The sequence below is a fragment of the Staurois parvus genome, unplaced genomic scaffold, assembly GCF_062004578.1.
Source record: "Staurois parvus isolate SC_StPar_1 unplaced genomic scaffold, SC_StPar_1.0 ptg000279l, whole genome shotgun sequence".
Taxonomy (NCBI): domain Eukaryota; kingdom Metazoa; phylum Chordata; class Amphibia; order Anura; family Ranidae; genus Staurois; species Staurois parvus.
In genome coordinates, this window is record NW_028318075.1 from 1,602,548 (window position 1) to 1,609,623 (window position 7,076).

Here is a 7,076-nt window from a genome sequence, read left to right on the forward strand (position 1 = left end):
GCGTCCAACCTGCTGTAGCTATCCAGGGATACCGCCACCGCCACGAGGGGCCCCGGCGGCCATCTTTGATTCATACCTGGGTCAGTATTTTTTTGTATGTTGGATTTTCTGCTATCCTGTGCCTCCAATAAAGATACCTGAGGATATTACACTATGTGGCCCTTTCTATTTATTTGAGTTCTGGTGGGAACCGGCCAAATCTACAGAACAGCTGCATCCATCCAGGTACCAGGCCATGAGGGATATGCTGACCAGATCTGACCAGACCAGGATGACACAGGAGGTCTAGTGATATTTTCATACAAATGCGCATAAAGATTGCGTATCTGGTGAGTGCGCAGTCTTTATATTTTATCACCTGATGGTCCTGTACATTGGACGTCTGAAGATCACCCCGGATCTTAAGAGCACCCCTTCATTGGACTGTTTTCACTCTCTTCACCTTATAGCCACCATCTAGTGGCATTATTAACTTACAGTCACTGTTTACTATTGTGTAATCATTCAATATTTGTTTAGTTATACAGCGCTGCACCTCCCTTTTCACATATATACTTAAATTACCAAAGCGCCGTATCTAAAAACAAATGGCCTGGTCAGGAAGGGGGGGGGGGGTACAACACTTCAAAATTCTATGCTGCCGCACAGGAATTTTCATAAGTTGGGTAACCTCTTAATTTTTGACATGGAGACTAGCACGCCAAAAAAAAAAAAAGACAATCATTCATCCTATCCTTTGTCTGATATTGTCATCTTCTGTAAGGAGCTTAGGATAGAATTCATGGCAGAAACAAACATTCTAACTAGAATTTATATGTATTTTATTTAATAACGTTACACCGGTGACTACAGTGTCAGTGGCTGGGAACACAGTGAAAGAATCAGTTGTGCATGACAACCAATCATCATCTAGATTTCATTTTTGAAGCTGAAGTGAACAAGCTGAAGCTAAAAGCGGATTGGTTCCTAGGCACAGCTGCTCCAGTTCTAGTAAATCCCCCTCCACCATGAGGTTCCCCCTACCTTCCATGCTGTGCACTGATGAATACAGACAACACATCACCCTCCTCCCTGTACAATGGACACCGATGACGTTGATGTGTCAGGAGCCCAGCCATCATCCCTGGACTATGGTGGAGATGGCGTGACCACCACAAAGGTTTATGTCCCATTATCCCCCACCCCGGGGACACACTCACCTGCCCGGCTCTAAGTAGCTCGCTGTCCTCCTGGCAGGTGAAGTAGTGGCCCCGCCTGGATGGAGCTCTCGAAACCTTCCACGACACCCTTCCGGCTAATGACGTCCCCACCACATGACACATGCCCACCAGAAAGATGGCGGCGCAGCGCACATTGATGACATGTTCACAGCACTGGGGTGGCTATGGTAACTGGTACACGGTGCTGGTGGGAATTCCTGCTGAGAGTGAGCGGAAAACCCAGCACTGACTTCAATAGCAGAGACGTCACGTGTGCTTCTCCCCTGTGTATTCCAACGTAGGAGATAGAAAAATCCGAACTCAGCAAATGTATCATTTATTTATACAGCCAGCACACAGCCATAGGCTGAGGGACTTCACAGAAGAGGGGTTGCCACCTCATCCCTCTACACCCAAACACATATCAATGACACAGGTTCTGATTAACTACTTGTCTACCGGGCACGTTCACCCCCTTCCTGCCCAGGACAGCTTTCAGCGCTGTCGCACGTTGAATGACAATTGCGTGGTCATGCAACACTCATACTCATGAAATTTGTATCCTTTGTTTGAGACAGATAGAGCTTTCTTTTGGTGGGATTTAATCACCACTGTTTTTTTATTTTTTGCTAAACCAAAAAACAACTGAAAATTAAAAAATAAAAAGATTTTTTCTTAGTTTCTGTTATAACATTTTGTAAATGAGCAATATTTCTCCTTCACTGATGTGCGCTAATGAGGCTGCAGTGATGGGCACTGATAGGTGCACTGATGGGCACTGATGAGGCTGCAGTGATGGGCACTGATGGGCATTGACAGGCATCACTGGTGGGCATTGACAGCCATCACTGATGGGCACTCAAAGGCAGTACTCATATATGGCACTGTTAGGCAGCACTGACGGGCACTGATTGGCAGCACTCAGGCACCACTGACTGGCACTGATAATTGGCACTAAAAGGCAGCTCAGATGGGCACTGATATGAGGCATTAATGGACACTGACAGTTGGTATTGATGGACACTGACAGGTGGCACTGATGGGGCTACACTGATCATCAGTGCCCTAATGATCAGTGTGGATGTCCCCTCTGAGGAATGCCGATTACCGGCTCTCCTCTCCTCATGAGCTGTCAGCGTGAGGAGAGTAATGCCGATAACTGGCATTTCCTTATTTACATGTGATCAGCTGCAATTGGACACAGCTGATCACATGACAGAGCCGTCATCAGCTCTTTCCGCTGATCGGTGATCCGCTGTGTCCCAGGGACACAGCACACCAACAATCGCAGCGCTGCGCACCCCCGGGGGCGCGCACATGTGGTTAGAGTGGGAGGACATCACATGACTTCCTCCCAGAACGAGAGAACCGCTGCCTGTCCGTCATTTCCTTATATGGCAGGCGGGAGGCGGTTAAGGTGGTAACCACTTGCGCATAAAAAATATCCAAAAAAACTAAAATTTCGTCATACCTTTAGGCCAAAATGTAGTCTGTTACATGTTTTTGCTTAAAAAAATCCCAATAAGTGTATATTGATTGCTTTGTGTGAAAGTTATAGCATCTACAAACTATGGTATAGATAATGGCATTTACACAGCTTTTACTTTCTGACTGCCCATCGCATTTCTTAGGGCTCGTTCACACTTGACTGTTTTCCAACTCTTGTCAAACGCCCCTATAGCGTTTGACAAGCGTTGGTCCGGCGTTTGAGGAGCGTTTTTTAACGCTCTGCAAATGCCGCATGCGCGGTTTAGCGGCGGTTGCTAGGCGTTTGCCAAGTGTTAAAAACACCCCACAAATGCCTATAATGAAGTTTGAATGGTGTTAATGCTCCGCAAATGCCCCGCAACCGCACCGCAAACGTCAGCTGGGCATTTGTGGAGCGGCACCATAGACTTGAATAGGAGGCTTCAACTCCTCCTTACTCGACCAGAGGCATTCGTTTTGCCGCAACACGATGCTAACGGTCCCGAGTGAACAGCACCATGTGCTGCAATGTGCAGAATTTTAACAGGCGTTTGGGAAACAGTAAAAACGCTTCCCAAACGCCTGTCTGCCGCTTGCAAACAAGGCTAGTTTGAACGTAGCCTTAAGGTGCTAAAATACCAGGATAATACAAACACCCTCAAATGACCCCTTTTTGGAAAGTAGACACCCTAAGCTATCTGCTGAGAGGCATATTGAGTCCATGAAAGATTTATTTTTTTTCCACACGTTTCTGGAAAATGACAAAAACATTTTTTTTTTTTTTTTTACACAAAGTTGTCATTTAAATGATTTATTTCTTGCACAAGCCATGGGTATATGGGAATTACACCCCAAAATACATTCTGCTATTTCTACCGAGCATGGGTGTGAGACTTTTTGGGAGCCTAGCCACATACAGGAGCCTGAAATCCAATGACCACTTTGAAAGCCTGAAGGTGCGTAACTTCTTCATTTCACTTCCTCACTACCTATCACAGTTTTGAAGGCCCTGACATACCAGGATAGCACCAAACCCCCTAAATGACCCCTTTCTGGAAAGTAGACACCCCAAGGAATTTAAAAAGAGGCAATGTGAGTATTTTGCAGGTCTCATTTTTTCTCACAAGGTTTTGAAAAAAAAAAAAATAGAAAAAATATGTTTTTGTTTTTTTTCTTCAAAACTTGTGGCAAAAAAATTAGATCTGCAAGATACTTACCATGCTTCTTATCAAATTCCTTGGGGTGTCTACTTTCCAAAAAGGGGTCATTTGGGGGGGTTAGGTGCTATCCTGGCATTTCAGGGCCTCTGAAACTGTGATAGGTAGTCAGGAAGTGTAATGAGGAAATAAAGAAATAAAGCCCTTTAAAAGCCTGAAGGTGCTTATTGGATTTTGGGGTCCTGTACTTGGCTAGACTGCCAAAAACATCTCTCAAATGTGGTACCCCCATACTCGGGAGAAGTAGCAGAATGTATTTTGGGGTGTAATTCCACATATACCCATGGCATGTGTGACCAATAAATCACTTAAGTGACAATTTTGTGTAAAAAAAAATATATATTTTTTTGTCATTTTCCAAAAACTTGTGGTAAAAAAATTAATTCTTCTATTGATTCAACATGCCTCTCAGCAAATAGTTTGGGTGTCTACTTTCCAAAAAGGGGTCATTTTGGGGGGGTGGAGGCATTCTATGCCCAGCATTAGAAATTTATGCCACACATCATTCACTCTTCTAACCACATGAAGACCAAGCCTTTTCTGACACTTTTTGTTCACATGAAAAAAATCTGTATTTTTTGCTAGGAAATTAATTTAAACCCCAAACATTATATATATATATTTTAAAGCAGACACCCTAGTGAATAAAATGGTGGGTACTACAATTTTTTATGGCACATAGTACTCGCGCAGCCTGTGGACTGAATGAAAAAAAGAGAAGAAATCTCTGGCAGAAAAAATGTGTGGTACGCCCACCATTAGAATATAACGCCCTGCATCCACCCACTTCTAATGGTGGGCACACATTAGGTCACACTTTGCCACATGCGCCAGTTCCAAGATTGAACAAATGTCTAAATAGTGGCACGCTTGAATAAAAATTGTCCATGTATAAGTGGTACCCCATATGGAAAAAGGATGACACCAAGTCCCAAACTATCTTGTCACTACTCTGTAGTCTGGGCATCCGGGGGGCTCCACGTTACTTTTCCCTCGTAAATTCGAACCTTATAAGTATAGCCTGTTGTCCTCTCACAGGTCTTTTACATCTTGACCCCATATCTGGCACGTTTGCTGGGGAGAAATTGTTTGAATGCAAGGCGGCCAGAAAAATTAATCAGGGACTCATCAACGCAGAATTTTTGCTGGGGAGTATAGACATCTGCAAATTTTTGGTTGAGGTGATTTGCGAGGGGCTGAATTTTGTGGAGCCGGTAAAATTCAGTTTTACCCCGAGGATGACAGAGTGTATTGTCATTGAAATGCATAAAACACATTATACTCTAATATCTATGCCTGGCCATGGCAGCAGAGAACGCGGGCATATGATGAATTGGGTCTGTGGACTAATGCAACCACAATTCATTTCTTTTAGTAATGCCCATATTGAGGGTTAGGCCCCAAAAAGATGTAAATTCGGAAACTGTAATGAGTTTCCATGCAAATGGTCTGGCAAGGTTTGAATTTGGGACGTGGCGATAAATTGTTGTGCATATAAATTGCTTTGATCCACAATCAACGCATACAGATATTCCGTGAAAAACAGCTCCAAAAATCAAGGGGAGTAGTTAAATTTGATATTTCCACCTGAATTCCGGGTTGGGCAGTGAATGGGGGAAGTACAAGTGCTGCAGAATTTGTAGGCTGTAAATCGGGATTTGCAAGCACATCCGGAAGGATACTAGGAGCTCTATGGGCCTGTGTGCGAATTCTTAGTGGCTGCGGGACAATACTTGTGCTCGCCACCGCACCGGCTTGTACTGGATTTATGGGACTTGCCACGTCACCAAATCATACTGCAGTGCTGGTATTATTATTATACAGGATTTATATAGCGCCAACAGTTTACTCAGCACTTTACAGTATAACAGGAGACAATACAGCAACAATACAATTCAATACAAGAGGGTTAGGAGGGCCCTGATCCTGGGAGCTTACAATCTAAGAGGTATGTGAAAGATCAAGATGTACTAGACCGCTGGTGCTCGTCAGTTCACCAAAAGGTAGCGCTGCAGTAGTACTGGCACTCAGCTGCATATTAGAGTCCTCACAATTTACCAACAAGTGCTAACAGAGATCAGGCCTGATTCTGCTAACACTGCGGTTTTGTGTGCAATGTATCAAGTGACAGTGACCTACTGACACTGTACTTGCTGGGGGAGAAGGGGGGGGTAAGCGTAGGGGCTAAACGCAGGTGCTGGCAGGTGTCGGGGCTGATCCCGCTAACGCTGCATTTTTGGGGCCGCTATACTAATGTGAACGCTGGTATGGTGCTGATCTGATCAAAGATATTGATCCGTTCAGGCACTATACTAGCAATGGAGGTTTATTGTGCATGAGCGTGCTCCTGGCAGTCAAGGGGTTAAATGTGATGACTGGTGTACTGATGGGCAATCTGACGCCATCTGGGAGGGCCGTGAGCACAAATCATGTATATATGTATATATATATATATATATATATATATATGTGTGTGTGTGATTTTGCGCACCCATGCCGCCCTGTAGTAGTATTTCTGCTATAGGGCGGTCAGGAAGCGGTTACAGAAGCGGTTTGTGTTATGGCGCTGCGTTACTTTAACTGACAATTGCATGGTCATGCAACACTGCACCCAAATTAAATTTACTTCCTTTTTTTCCCACGAATTGAGCTTTCTTTTGGTGGTATTTGATCGCCTGTGCGGTTTTTATTTTTTGCGCTAAAAAAAAAAAGGCTGACAATTTTGAGAAAAAAAACAATATTTTGGACTTTTTGCTATAAAACATGTCCAGTAAAAAAAAATTTAAAAATCAAATTTTGTCATAAATTTCGGCCAAAATGTATTTTGCGATATGTCTTTGCTAAAACAAATCCCAATATGCGTAAATTAATCGGCTTACGTGAAAGTTATAGCATCTACAAATGGCGGGAAAGATACTGGGAATTTTTTTTCATAATAATAATGGCGGCGATCAGTGACTTATGGCGGTGATCAGCTATTTATGACAGTGATCAGCGACTTATGGCGGGACTGCGGCGGACATTTTGACACTGGGGGAAACTGATTTGGGGTCACTGACATCCCCAGTGACACCAATACAGTGATAAGTGAAAAAAAACCCACTGACATATTAACACTAAAATTGTTATTCAATCAAAGGGTTAACTGTGTGAGGGGAGTGTTTTACTAGTGGGCGGGGGGTGTGTACTTCAC

General features: G+C 43.8%; 1 protein-coding gene across 1 annotated transcript in view; it reads right to left on the minus strand.

Annotated features, from left to right (window-relative positions):
- NUCB1 (nucleobindin 1) overlaps positions 1-1,356 on the minus strand; it is a 51,185-nt gene extending 49,829 nt beyond the window's left edge. Inside the window, exon 1 of the mRNA XM_089681817.1 lies at positions 1,200-1,356. The gene's annotated coding sequence lies outside the window, so the exon portion shown is untranslated. The remainder of the gene's footprint in view (positions 1-1,199) is intronic.
- Between the last annotated feature and the right edge of the window lie 5,720 nt (positions 1,357-7,076).